Raw genomic sequence first — 14,954 nt, forward strand, 5'->3', positions numbered from 1 at the left:
CAAACAAAAAAGCCCCAGCAACAACATACACATGAAATGTTGAACCCGGGCTGGAGGCAATGCATCTCGAATGGAGAAGGGCTGGGCTCCGTCCCCAGCACCAGGTGGAAAAGAAGTGAACGTCTTGACTCTTATCTGTGATGCTGAAAGAGCAAAGCCACCCCTCTGTGGCTGATCTGGTGAGATCTCAAGTCACAGGGCTGTGGAAGGATAACTCATGGATGTGGGGTCAGGACAGGGCCAAGCTTCCTTAGCCCCAGACAAGGAGCTGGCCACAGTCCAAGCCTTGAACTGGTTCATTCACACAGCACCCGTCAAGTGACCTTGGAAGCGGCCTGTGCCTTGCGCGAACTGTTCCTGGTGGGTGTGACAGCAGAGCTGTGTTTGTATTTAAAGCATGCAAAAGAGTTGCTCAGAAATGCAGTGGGAATGGATGAGGTCATAGGAACCCAAGATTTGGCCACAAGTAACCTGGGTGGGCTGGGGGCGGGAGCTGCAGAGACTGGTGATGACCGCGTGTGTTCCATGTGTGGGTGTTTAATGTTTCCAGAACACGATAAGGCAGGAAGCAGTGAGCACCACGCACAAGGGCGCAGAGGTTCTTCCTGGACCCAGGTCAACTCCAGGCTCCCGAGCGACCATGGAGGCATGTCCATATATTTGTGAGGATTTTGTAAACAACCCCAGGCATCATTCTTAGGATTTGTTTTTTGGAAACACATTCCTGCAGCCCAGAGCATCAGAATCACCCCTTTCATAGTGATATGCTGTCCCTAGCATGGCTTCAGTGGCCTGCACAGCCTGGTTCATCCTCATGATTGCACCAGCAAGAAGAGAATCTCGGAGAGAAACATGAGATCAGGGGACCCGAGCCTCCCAGGACCAGAAAACCAAATGTTTCTTCTGGGACTGGGAATTTTCCGCAGGCATATTTGTCTTCCCATGTGACTCAGCCACATCCTCATCGCTCGGGATGACAGACCTCCTCTTCGGGAACAGGAGGAAGGGGCGGCTCTTTGCCTTATCGTGAACTTTTCCACTGTGGCCCAGGGGCGCTTGGGCCCTTGCTCACCACTCCCCACAGACTTCCTGTGGGAGCCCACATGAGCTTCACCACAAGTTTCTGAGATGGCAGCTCTCAGGGACCATTTCCGTGCCCTCACTGGCACCTAGAAAAGGAGGGACAGGGACGTGTTGCACACACAAAGCTGAGACCTGCGTCTCCTTCCCCCCCATCAGAACCGTGGTCCAGCTTCAGCCTCATGGAATTCCCATACTCACTCCCAAGCCCCGGCTGCCATGCTGAGCCCTGGAGAAATGCCTGGTGCCCTCAGAGGGCGGGAGATGTCACTCAAGACAAGAATGGTGGTTTTCTAAGTGCTTCCTCTGTGACTTTCGTGACAGATCATGGTGGCCTCCCAACACCTCCATTTTCCTGAGCAGGACCAGGGCTCTGAGTAATAGCAGAGGCCCCTGTGTAAAGTTTGAACTTCAGCCAGCCCAAACCAGTCCAGTTAGACCAGAGAAGCCGCTGGGACACTGCTAGCCTAACAGAAGGGTAGGGGTGGGGATCACAGTTGCCTCACATGGAGGGGTTGGGGTCATCTTCCTGCTCAAGGCTATATCCCTACACCCTGGCCCAGAGATTCCCACACCTGGACCCCACTCTTTGATCTCAGGAACCCCCATATACTCATTCCTCGCAACTCTGCATCCTGAACCTGTGAAACCTCCCCCATATCCTTACACGCCAGGGACACCTACACTGCTCCATGGATCTCAGACCATAATACCCAGGAAATCCCCCAGGTCCCAGCTAGTGTCAGAGCTGAAGAAGGGACTGGAGACCCCAAATCAGAGCCTTATTTCTGTATAGAGCACCACTTTTACCTGGGCTCCTGGTTGCTGAGCAGAGTAGGGGCTGTCCACACTGTCCCCAGACATCAGACATAATGGGGTCTGAAACTTTCTGGTACAAAATAAAACTCCTGGGCACACCAGTCCCTCCATGCCCAACATAGCCAGGCACCCACAGGGACCGCCATCTCCCTATGGAGACAAGCACCATGCCCAGATACTGAGCTTTCACGCTTGGTGTGAGTAGTTCTGTTCACACTGTCTGTGTTCAGGTAGCACACTAGGAAGGAGGGGCCTGTGAAGTCTGTCTCTGCTTGTGGCTGTTAGGAAAAAAATCCTGAGGGGCGGCTCCGCTGGTACAAAGAAATCCAATTAGGTCACATCAAACCAAATTAAAATGCCCATTGTTTGATTAAGTATGGCACTCTCGGGTGACCAAGCACATGGCGGGGAGACAGGACAGCGGGGAGCACATGCAAACCTGGAACCATGTGTTTCTCCTCTGGTAACCCACTTAAATACCCTGTGGGAGTGGCATGCTGGGATTTGGAGTCCAGAGCAATGCAGCTCCCAGGCCAGGGGGGCTGGGATGGATGCCAGGGGCTGGGGCTACACTCCAGACTTAACAGTGGCGTACAAGGATTGGTCCCTGGGCCTCAAGGCTGCAGAACAAGGGCTCTGCCCCTGAGCTCCACTCCCAGCCTTCGTTTTATGTCTTATTCAGAGTGTCCAGCTTGGTATTTAATTTACAATCCTTCTGTCACAGCCTACCAGGTCGCTGGTATTTTAGGGCTGGGCCACCAGGTCTGGTGTGAAGTTAACCTTGATATCTTTTATTTAAATCTAACAGAGTCATAAAACCACGACTTCAATATGGAAGCAGTACATGGGATGCAGATATTCTTCTCCTTTTAGCTTCTGCATCTTCAAAATAGGTTTGTATTTTACATCCTCTGCCTGTGGTCAATTCAGGTACTGAATATTTATCATAAATACTGGACTGAGAGCTGGCAAGTCTGCTCAGGGGGTTAAAGCAATTGCTGCCAAGCCTGAGTACCTGAGTTCAATCCCTAGGACCCACATGGTGGAAGGAGAGAACCAACTCCCACAAGTTTTTCTCTGACCTCTACATGTGCACTGTGGCATTGTGCAAGCCTCCCACTAGATAGACAGACAGACAGATAGATAGATAGACAGATAGATGACAGACTAGATAGACAGGCAGATAGATAGACAGACAGACAATAGATAGATGATTAATAGATGATAGATAGATTATAGATAGATAGATAAATGGATAGTAGATAGATGATAGATAAATGGATAGTAGATAGATGATAGATAGATAGATAGATAGATGATAGATAAAGAGATGTAATGAAATTTAAAAAAAAAGAAATCCTAAATTAGACTTAGAATTCACGAAATTTATCCAACTGAGTACATTCAAACAGGCTAGGAAACAGCTTGGTCAGGAGAACGTTAGCCTTGCAAGCTTGTGGACGTGATTTCAACACGCAGAACTCACGCTAAAGGTGTGAGTGGGGATGGAGGCTGGGCATAGCGGCTCTAGTTTATAATCCTAGCCCTGAGGAAGCAGAGGCTGCACACCTGGGGCTAGCCTAGCTCACTTGGTGTGTTCCAGGCCAATAAGAGACCTTGTCTCAAAACCCAAGGCAGACAACCCCAGAGGAACGACACCCAGGGTTGACCTCTGGCCTCCACAAACATTTGCACACGTGCGTTCCCATGCATCAGAATGCACACCCAAGGCACACCCGTGCAATGCATGAAGACATACTTAGATGTTTTTAAAAGTGGAATGATCTCTGTTTTTTAAAAAAAATGCTGCTGTTTTGCAACAGGGTCTCACTCTAGTTTTTGTGACATGTGACTGTGGCTCTGTCATTCCCTAATGCACCACATCATAGGTTCTATCTATGCCAAACTGGAGTGGTTTCTGGTTGTCCAGGCTTATCTGCTGGTGTCCATGTCTTCCCGGTGCTGCCACGTCCACAGTATGTGGATGGAGTCAAAACGTCGGAAGGAAGAAAGGAGGCCCAAAGCCCCTCCTGAGAACTGCTAAGACATGATGTTGACCCCAACAAGGAAGAGGGCATTGACTAGGCTCAGCAGTCTGAAACCCCCACTCCCAGGCCAGTCTGCTGCCAGCCTGGATGGTGGCCCCACCCACTTGGTCCTCATAGGGCTTCAGGGCAGTGGAGCATGGAGAAAGATCGGGTTCCAAGATGGTTGGGTATGAACTGTCTTTCTCCGGGCTGAAATCCTGGGTATGTAAAATGGCTGAGATGTTTTGCCCTCTGGCTATATTCAGGTCTTCCAGGTCATCCACGCCCTTATGTGCAAGAATGTGTGCAAAACCCACGTGTGCCTGTGGGGGAGGACCCCACCCACCAGAGGGAACTGGAAGAGACTCAGGTCTTCCTTCCATCAGAGAGGAGCCAGAGAGGATGAGGTCTGTGTGGAAGCCAAGTCAGTAAGGGCTACAGGCCCTAAATGAGCCTGTCACAGTGACTCACGATTTTAATCACGACACCCAGGAGACTGGGAAAGGAGAACCTGAGAGAAGAGTTCTTGGCCCCTCTAAGACCCTGTCTCAAGAAGAGGAGTCAATGGTGGCATTACCAGCCAGTTGGGCAATAGTGTCACCTTGCAAGTTGGGGGAGATACAGGGCCTCCATGCAAGCTGGACAATACTACCCTGGCAGGCTGGAACTGGGTATGCTTGGGCCTGCCCCTCCTAGACCTCCAGACCTGTACCAGCAGGTAGACTGGCCAATTATGTCTTGGGCTTTATTGCTTTAGCTGGTACTTAACCCTCCCTCACAGTTACCTGGCTTCCAGGCACTTTGAAAGGAATTTACCCAAGGTGGGAAGGGGAGGGATCTGCTCCCACCTTGGCAGACAGGACCAGGCTGTGCTTTCTAGAAGGAGTTGGTGAGTCTTACAGACACACTGCTTGGAGTCTGCTCCGGACACGAGCGTCCCTGAGGGCCATGTACCCTGACTGCCACACGTGTCACCAGGACAGTCCGGCACAAGTATTCCCCGCTGCCAGAGGCTCCCAGAACCAGGAATTCTCCTTGTAGGCTGAGACCAACCCAGGAAAATGATCTCAAACATCTCCCCAGGGCAGAAACTTCCTTAGTTTCCTGGATGTAATTTTCCAGAGTTGAAACTTTCCCCTTAAGTGTGGTGGAAGGACATTCTTATAGCCACTGACAGTGCACACAGAACTATTTCTGTCCAATCAGAAGCCACACCCCATGCCAATCAGCCACGGTGGCACACACATATGATCCCAGCACTAGGGTAGATAGAGACAGGAAGATCAGGAGTTCAAGGCCAGCACGAGACTGTCTTAAAATCAGTAAATAAGTGATCGGCCAGAGCACCCGAAGTTCTGGTGCCGCCCGCGGAGGGAGGCTAAACTCTGAGAGCCAAGGCAGGTTTAGAATGCTGGGTTTGTTTCTCCTGTTTTGAAGGTATAGGTCTGGGGACATGTGTACAGCCCCTACAAGATAGGGAAAGTTCTGGAGGAAGGGGGCCCAAGGGGACAAGGACTCAGGGCGCTGGACACCTGTGGGGGGGGGTAGCAGGAGAGTCGCACCCAGTCACAGAGGCACCAGGAGCCATAGATGTGAACACCCACAGAAACTTGTCTGAGGATGACTCTTCTCAGCGTGAGGTCCTCGGAATCCAGTACCCAGAGGGACTGGATACATTGTGTCACATAGCAAGCTCCAAATGAAGATTGTGCCAAACCAAAGCCAAAAAGCTGATTATCTTGCTGGACCTGAATGCCTTTTGGAATACAGGTGGCAAAATTTCATGGCAGGAGGCCTGCATGGCTGCCAGCCAACCGCAAGGAACAGAAAGTGCTGTGTCTGGGATCTGGCAGAACCTTGGAGGTCAGTCTGCCCAGACTCCATCTGCCCAGACAGCAACTGCCCAGCAATCAGATGGTGCCACAAGGGTAAAGGTGCCACTCCTAATCCTTGGGAACCTGGTCAACACTGCTGATTGTCCTCCTGTCAGATGGGAAGGGGCTAGAGACACCAAGAACTCGGTTCTCTCTTCTCAGCCACTGCAAGGCCATTCTGTTTTAGGAGAAGCTCCTTATGACTATTCAAATACGTCACTATCAGAAAAGGGAAATGACCAACAACACTGCCATTGCCCCCAGAAGGAAGGCAAACCATGCCAAAACAGTGCATGAGAGCAGAACAAACTTTGCTGTCTAGACAGGCAAGAAGGCAGGAGAGAGGACGCTGATGGCCTTGGCAGTTCTCAGGAAGAGAGAGCTGCAACTGACTGAGCCCCCAGCCTGAGGGAAGGCAGGTTGGCGCACAGTTTCTTCTGGAATGGTCAGGTGGAGGCCGCCTTTCCCTCCCCGGAATGGAGGGGAAAGTTCGTGTAAATCCGGAGAGCTCTCTTTGGTTGTGAAAAATGAGCATTTGGGGTGGGGGGATTTGAACCAAGGTCTGAGAATGTGTGAGCAACAGGGAGCTGGGTCACTCTCCTTGGGGTCTCAGACAGTTTCCTTCAGAACCTGCCATGGGATATCCATATCATTAGTCATGATGAAATTCCAAACATTTTCCACCCTTTTGTTTATCAGTTAATGTTGCCTCCAACAAAACCAAAACAACCCCTGCTGAGGAACAGCATCCAGGGAGGCTGTATTTCGAAAGGCTCAGGCAGCTTCTGCTGGATCTGGTCCTCCCGTGTGAGGAAGCCATCTCGGGGGTGGGACAGGCAGAAGATGCTAGCAGCACCCAACCCTGACAAGACAGGTACATACAGCACAGAGTAGAGCCCCTGGGCGGGGGGGGGGGGGGGAGATTGCACTGTGAGGCAGGAGGTCAGAAGAGATGAGAGGGCGGGTTTGAGAGTTCTCGGTGGAAAGTCACCAGCCCATGTGACCTGGTGTCCTTTGTGTGTGTACCGCAAGACACAGCAGAGCTACACAGCTCAGCACCAGAGGTCTGAGGGGGAACAGGTGCTGGGGATGATGCTGCAAGCCCAGCTGGCCCTCCCCAGCCCTAGAGCTGGCGTGGGCAGGAGACTACTCAGTTCTCCTCCCTTTCACCTGGAGACAGGGCCTGGGTCTGGCTGTCTTGAGGTTGTGGAGTCAGCTGCTCCCTTTTGATGTTAAACTGCGTTAGCTGCCAACCTATGCTTCCAGACCGGAGCACCAGTGAGGCCAACAGCTTCGGGTGGCCCTGAGGACCACATAGGATGTGCTGCTGTTTCTCCTCTGTCTCTGCCTGCCTGATGTTTCTCCTCGATTTCCGCCCACCTTCCTCAGTTCCCACCCAGGAGTCCTGGGCTAGATAAAGGTCTCCTAAATGCCCTAGACTCTGCCTCATTTCTCACCTCTAAACTAGGCTGTGCCACAAACCAGTGCCCTGAGTCCACCCCTTCTGGTGCCCAGCAGGAGTCTGAAAGGAGCTATGATGCTCTTGATTTCATCCACTATCTGTGGTCCAAAAGTGAGTTCTGGGCACAACCTTCAACACATTGCTTGGACTTGCGGCTTTCTCTTCACTCCTCCCACCCTGTCATCACCATCATAATCATCTTCACCACCATCATCATCACCATCATAATCATCTTCACCATCATCATCATCACCATCGTCACCATCATCACCATCACCATCACCATCATCATCATCACCATCTTCACCATCATAATCATCATCATCACCATCATCATCATCACCATCATCATCATCATAATCATCTTCACCACCATCATCATCACCATCATCACCATCATCATCATCACCATCATCATCATCATAATCATCTTCACCATCATCATCATCACCATCTTCACCATCATCATCATCACCATCTTCACCATCAACACCATCATCATCATCATCACCATCACCATCATCATCATCATCACCATCACCATCATCATCACCATCATCATCACCACCACCACCATCATCACCATCACCACCATCATCACCATCATTGTTACTGTCTTCACCATATTTCGCCTACAAAGCACGAGAGGGTCTTTGTTCAGTATAAACAGACTTCAGCAGCAGCCTAAGGTCAGCCCCTGAAAGAGGCCAGGAAGGAGAGACACCCTTACTTCCCTTACCATAAGGGAATTAAGACTTTTCAGGTCATTTAGAGGCGTAGTTAATGAAGGTTGTGATGGAAATATTTATGAACCCTTTTGGGGTTTTTCCATTTCCCTGATTTGACAAGGCCGGCTGTGAGTCATTGGTCACTAGAGCTGAGTTAATCAGGCCGGGGCAGCAGCTCACACTCTCCTCAGTCAAGCATGAAACCTGCTGTCTGGAACCCACCCACCATCACTGATCGGTGTTAATGTCTCAGACAGTCAAGGCCAAGCTCCAAAGCAGGTGGCACCGTCCACGACATCTAAGCCACAGGGCCGCTGCTTTGCCAAAGCTTCCTAGCCCAGATACCTTGGCTATCCAACCACACTCCTGGGCTCTTCCTAAACAGCCCACATCTGCCCTACGCTCCTGCCGTATTTCGCAGTGTGACGTTATCGTTGCCTTGTGTTTGTCTGTGTCATGCTCTTTCATCTGCCCGAGCGCTGTGGGAGACCCACATCCCCAGAGCCGAGGACCCAGTCCACAGTGAGGTGTGATGCCTATGGCCGCTATGGTGTACGACCTGGACCTAACCCTGGTGGCAGCAAAGCCCTTTCCATGTGTTATTTCACTTGATTCTCCTGAAACTCCATAAGGCCAACGTTCCTACTCTCTTCATTTTAAATGTGAAAATTTCAAGGGTTAGAGAACTTCAGACAGCAGCCTAGGGAAACACAGTGGAGAATCTCCCAAAGTCAGCACTGCACCATGGACCTGCTCATCCAGACCCTGCGCTCACAGTAGCTGTGCCCACCACCCCGGCCTCTGACGGTCACAATATCTCCTGTATGTATTTCTCCAAAATCCATTCCCACACTCAGAGACTTCCAGAGAGTGGGGTCACAGGCTGGTGGTCTCTTAGGACAGGACCCTCGAGGGTCAGAGAGATGGCTTGTGGGCAAATGCACTTGCCAAGCAAACCTGATGGCCCAGCTGGACCCCCGGATTCCATAGGAGGAGAAAAGAAAAGCTGTCCTCTGGCTTCACATATACACCGTGGCATACATGCCAGGGCACACACAGCCACACGTACGTGACATTCACTCACACCCACAATGATAATGGTGAATGTAAAAATTAAATATAGAAACCCAAGTTTCATCCACATTCGGGTTTGATCAGGACTGTCTTCATCTCTAGGAGTAACGAATGGTCTGTTAAATGGACAGACTGGTTTACTCATCTACTTATCCCGGGAGAAATGCTTGGGCTGCCTTTTCACACTGGCTATTGTAAATATTGCTGTTGTGACCGGAATTGTGCAAATCTTCTTTTGTGTTGATGCCTTCAATGCTCAAACTCACTGAGATCCACCTGCCTCTGCCTCCCAAGTGGTGGGATTAAAGGCATGAGCCACCACCGCCCGGCTGTCTACAGTGCTTTTCGCAGTATGTCCCGAGTGAGATGGATAGAGGGGACAGGAATTCTATTTTTAGCTTCTGAGGAACTGCGGTGCCACTTTCATAGCCGCTTCCCATTTTATCCCAGCGGCACCACAGGTGAATTCTAAGAAGGCCTCAGAGACAAATCTAAAGGTGCAGGCAACAATATCAAGAATAGGGAAATGAGATTGCTCTAAATGAAAAGGCGCCTACAGAGAAGGAGCCCATGAACGGCGTGAGGAAAGGAGCTGCAGAGAAAGTATCTGCAAGCTGTGTATCTGGCGAGCCCATGTCCTACACACATAAGGAAGTCAAGCAAGACCCAGGCGGGGACACAAACAGCTCGGTGAAAATGGGGGAAGGACATCTGTGACCAGTTCCCAGAAAGAAATACAGCCGGAGCAGGAGGGTAACGATAAAAGACTCACCAAGGAAATGCAAACCCAACTGGCAACTTGCCTACACCTGGCAACCATGAAAAGACACAGAAAACAAGAGTTGGCAAGGACGTACACAAAAGAGAACTCTTGTATGCTCTTGGCTGAATGCAAATTCCTACAGTCATTATGGAAACTTTTATGGAGGTTCCTCAAAACAAAACAAAAAGCTAAAGCTGGTAACTACCATGTGGCCCCACCTTTCCTTTCACTGAGTACATATTCGGAGGAAATAAGACCAATATATCAGAGACCTCTGCACTTTCATGCTTGTAGAGGCATCAGTCTCAGTAGCGAGAAATGGGATCCATTTAAGTGTTCAACAACAGATGACTGGGTAAAGAAAACGTGGTACCTCTAACAATGAAGTAGTATTTGACCAGAAAAGAGGAAATCCTGCCATTGCAAAGTGACATAAATGAGCCCAGAGGCATTATGCAAGAGGAAATAGCCAGATACAGAATAATAAAATGAGTGGTCTCACTTATCTGAGGAATCTATAAAAGGCAAAGTCCTCCTGTGGTAGTTTCCAGAGTCAGAGGAGGGTGGAGCGGGGGTGGAGGTGGAAGGGTACAAATTTCCATTAAAATATGGGGGAAGTTCCTGAGCCTGCTATAACAGTAGCCAGGTCATTGGTAACAGTGTAGTGTGGGCTTGCCCATTGCTAGGAGACTGGGTTTCCATGTTTCAAATACAGGCAACAAGTGATTCACAGATCTGTGGCGCCTCTTGTTTAGTCCTCTCACGATGTATACATGTATCAAAACACCATCTTCCACACATGTCAATACCTGCAATGTTTATAAAGTTTTATTTTACCGTTTTATTTAAAGAAAGAAACACATAAAAGGGCAAAGGCTCGGGTTCCGGAAGAAGGCTCTACTTTGGATTCAATCAGGAAAACCCCGAGGCCGCCCTGAGACACGGTCCATCCATGCAATACCACGCTGTCTTAGTTATTTTTCTATAGCTGTGTTAAAACACCATGACCAAAACCAACTTGAGGAAGAAGGGGTTTATTATCTTACAACTCCCAGGTCACAGTCTATCCCTGGAGGAAGTCAGGGCAGGAACCTGGAGGCAGGAACTGAAGCAGAGGCCATGAAAGGAATGCTGCTTGCTGGCTTGCTTCCCTTGGCTCTCTCAACTTTCATTCTTATGCCATTCAGGACCCCCTGCTCAGGGGTGGCACCATCCTCAGTGGAATGGGTCCCATCAGTTGTCAATCAAGAAAATACCCACACAGACTTGCGCACAGGCAATCTAGACGGAGGTACGTCTCAGTTAAGGTTCCTCTTCCTAGTTAGTTTCAGCTGTATTAAATGAGAACAACAAAGCCATCAGGACTGCTATGCTCAGAAGGCCAGCGCTCCTGGGGTAGTAGGGAGAGGGATGGAGCTGGGTTTGGAACAAGGAGGAAGTGCTGCTGCAGGGCTTGGGAGAGGGCAGAAGCCTGACCTGTGTGTGAGAAGCAGCTCAGGAGGACCACAGACATGAACACCCAAGGTTGACAAGGGCTTCTAACCCTGAGACTGACATGCTGTGTTATCAACCTTAGTTCCATTCTCTCTCCTGTCCTCCTGGGAGGTGAGGTCCACCCATCCAGAAGTTGCCAGTACCCACCCCCACCCCTGTGAACTGTCCAGCCCCAGGAAAGGACTGGGGAGGGACTTCAGGTCTGAGATTCAGGGAAGAAAGGTAGTGTCCTCCTGGGGTGTAGGGCTGGGCCAGCTTGGGACAAGCCTGGGGATAGCTCAGGGAGATCAACATGGGGGCTGCAGCCATGGAAGATGAGATAGGCTGGTAACAGACAGGGAGGCGCATGACTGTTGCTGGCAGAGGAGGCAGGGGCACAGATCAGGACTGGTAGGAAGCTCTGGGGACCTGTGACTTGAGAAGCCCCTCTCCAGGGGCTGACTGATGGGTGCTGCTCCAGGAGATTGGGCCATGGCTGGTGTCTGACTCTCTCAGAGATGCCCTGAGAGGTGATTATGGTGGCAATGGCTGGCTTCAGGGGTTACCCTCATACAGTACAGCACCCCTGCATGGGGGATAAAGCCCAGCTCCAAATACCCTTTCTTTCTCAGCGGATTTAAGACAAATTGGTACCAGACTGAGGGGCCAAGTTCGAAGTATTAAGAGACAAGGAACACTGACCTTCCTTCCACTTCTGTGTCCCATCCCCTTACTTCCTCACCTGTTCTTAGAAGACACCAAGTTTGCAGCCTCCTAATGTCATTCCCTGGCCTCCCAGTATGGCAGCCTGGCTGTGGCTAGACATGCCTGTCCCTGTGATGAGCTCTGCCTCCCGGGAACCTTCATTACCCCACTGTGTACCCTAGTCCCTGTGTGGCTGCCAGGCCTCGGCACTGTGTGAATCCCTCTGTAATAGACAATGCCAGGTTATTCTCCCCAAAGGCCATGGAGGTGATTCTCATCCCACCTTTGCTGATGTCTCCTTTACCAGCTCCTTCCGGAGACCCTGCTCCAAGATAACAGCCCTCAAAAAGGTACCGTCTGCACTGATTGAGAAATAGACCCAACCCGTGTGTCCACACAGGGTCACAGCCATCCATGAGAGCATGGTGATGAATACAGAGAGATGTAGAAATACCAACAAGCTTATGGGGAAACAGCCTGCCTCTCATCATGACTTCAGACCTAAGTGTGGTGTCACAGCTCAGACCAGGGGAAAATATGAAAACCAAGGAAACAGCCCCCATGTTCCAGTCCCGTGCTTCAAGCTGTGTTATTATAGCACCATTGCAATAAATAACATTTATGGGATAAAGGCAGGAGGGAGAGAGGGAGAGAGAACCACAGGGCCCAGCTGCTTGCAGGCAGAGGGGGAGGCTTCTGGTGATGGGAAGTGCAGGGCAGCAGGGGAGTGAGACAGATTGGGGCTGTGGCTAAGAAGATAGGATTTCTTGGAGGGGCATTGGGGTCTCCTGGAGATCTGACTGAGACTCTGGAGAAGGCACAGAAGTATGGTGAGGTGTGGCAGTGAGCTGAGGTGGTGGTGAGGGCTCCTGTTGGTCACCCGGGCAGTGGTGACTACCGATTAGACTCTACAAATGCTAATACTGTGAGCAGTGCCTCTCAGTAAGTCTACATCAGCTCTGGGGTAGACACCCACGGAGCTGTATACAGAGAGCTGGGATACTTACAGATATGCAGGTCCTTGCGTAGGCACAGAGGATGCATGGGTAGGCTGAGCTGGGAGCCCACGGCTGGGCCTAGCCTTGTGAAGAAGCTGTGTACAGACATGAGCACAGAGGCAGAAGGTGGATGGGACAGAATGACTGACAGAGCAGAGGGCATTTTACCTTGGGTTTTAAGTGTAGACCTTAGCAGGGCCTGTGCAGAGGTCTCTCTTTCCAGTTACTCAAGAGGCTGAGGCAGGAAGATTAGAAGTCCAAGGCCAGCCTGGGCTAAAGGATAGGTTCAAGGCTAGTCTGGACAGCGCAGCCAGACCTTGTCTCAAAATAAAATTCAAAAAATATAAGAGGTGGTTCAGTACTTACCTGGCCGTCATGAAGGCCTGGTGTAAGCACCAGCACCAAACAAAAGGAAAAGGAGAGAGAAGAGAAAGAAAGAAAAGGGAAGGAAGGAGGGGGAGGAGAAAGGAAAGGACAGTGATGACCACAGCCAGTCTGAGAAAGTTCGCCTCTGTATGGTAGTGGACTTTGAACAGGTGGACGAGGCTGGGAGACCTGCTAGGATGGTCAGGCAGAGGCCCTGGGCTGCAATTCAGCACAAAGACAGAGCTCAGACAAGGAAGGACCACAAGTCCTGTAGAAGCTACAAGAAGCAGCCTCTCCACAGACTCCTGCAGGCTGGACAGAGAGAAGGGAGATGCTGGGCTCTGCACTTGAGCTCTAGAGAGAGCGAGAGAGCTGAGGGGGAATCCCTGGGCTGCAGTATGGTTTAGGGCAGATCTGGGACCTGGGACCCTTGACACAGACACAGGTGTCTTTGTGGGCCAGGGTGTGGAACAGACCCTGTTGGTCACATGGAATAAAGACAGCCCTTGGCTGGCCATAGTCACACCTGCCCTGGAGGCTGTAAGAGAAAGTGCCAGAGACTTTGCTGAGCTGGGCACCTGGAGGGTGGGGCAATGCAGAGGTGGGTAACCAAGGTTATAGGGTTTTAGAAAGAGACCAGAGCCTTGGGAGAACTGGGGCTGAGGTGGGGGATGCAGCTGTATCTTAAGGGGCAATGATGGAGGTCAGCTAGAGGAACAGGTGAAGTGCCCAGGTTAAGGCAAGCTCTTCTTCTGTGGGACAATGGTCTTGTAAACATTTGTCACTTGTATTGATTTAGTAAAACGCTGATTGACCAGTAGCAGGCAGGAAGTATAGGCGGAGCGACCAGAATAGGAGAATTCTGGGAAGACTCAATCTGCAGTTGTCACCCAGACACAGAGAAAGCAAGATGAGAATGCCTCACTGATAAAAGGTACCCAGGCACATGGTTGACACAGACAAGAATTATGGGTTAAGATGCAAGAGCTAATAAGAAAGCCTGAGATAATAGGTCAACCAATTTATAATTAATGTAGGCCTCTGTGTGTTTCTTTGGGACTGAACGGCTGTGGAACCTGATGGGACAGAAACCTCTGTCAACACTCTCCCACACAGCTGGAGAGCAGAAAACGGAAGAGAGCTATTTCTTGGGCATGGCTGTGGTAGCACGGTGGGGGTGGACAAGTCCCAGGCCTGGGACAAGAGATGAGGGGACATGGGGGAAGAGAGGCTGGCACAGGCACTAACCATATTGAATGCCCAGAGGAGATCCCGTTGTGACCCTCAGATCTAGATCTACCCCTGCCACTCTAGAGAAACCAGGAGCCATGCTCCCTCCTGTGGAGGGGGCAGACCTTCTGGACAGGAAACTGAGCTAGCTCTTCAGGTCCTGTCTAGAACATCTACCCTCTTGTTTAGCTGGACACCTTTCTGCTCAGGCTAGGAAAACGAAACTTGTGAATCTCTCTCAGATTGAAAAGATCTGGCCCCACAGGGCGCTAACCACACAGCACTGCCTCAGAGACAGTTTCTAAAGACCCCTGATGGCTAACCCTCAGGCAGCATCTTCTAGCTCAGGTTAAGT

This window comes from Microtus pennsylvanicus, chromosome 2 (assembly GCF_037038515.1).
Source record: "Microtus pennsylvanicus isolate mMicPen1 chromosome 2, mMicPen1.hap1, whole genome shotgun sequence".
Lineage (NCBI taxonomy): Eukaryota > Metazoa > Chordata > Mammalia > Rodentia > Cricetidae > Microtus > Microtus pennsylvanicus.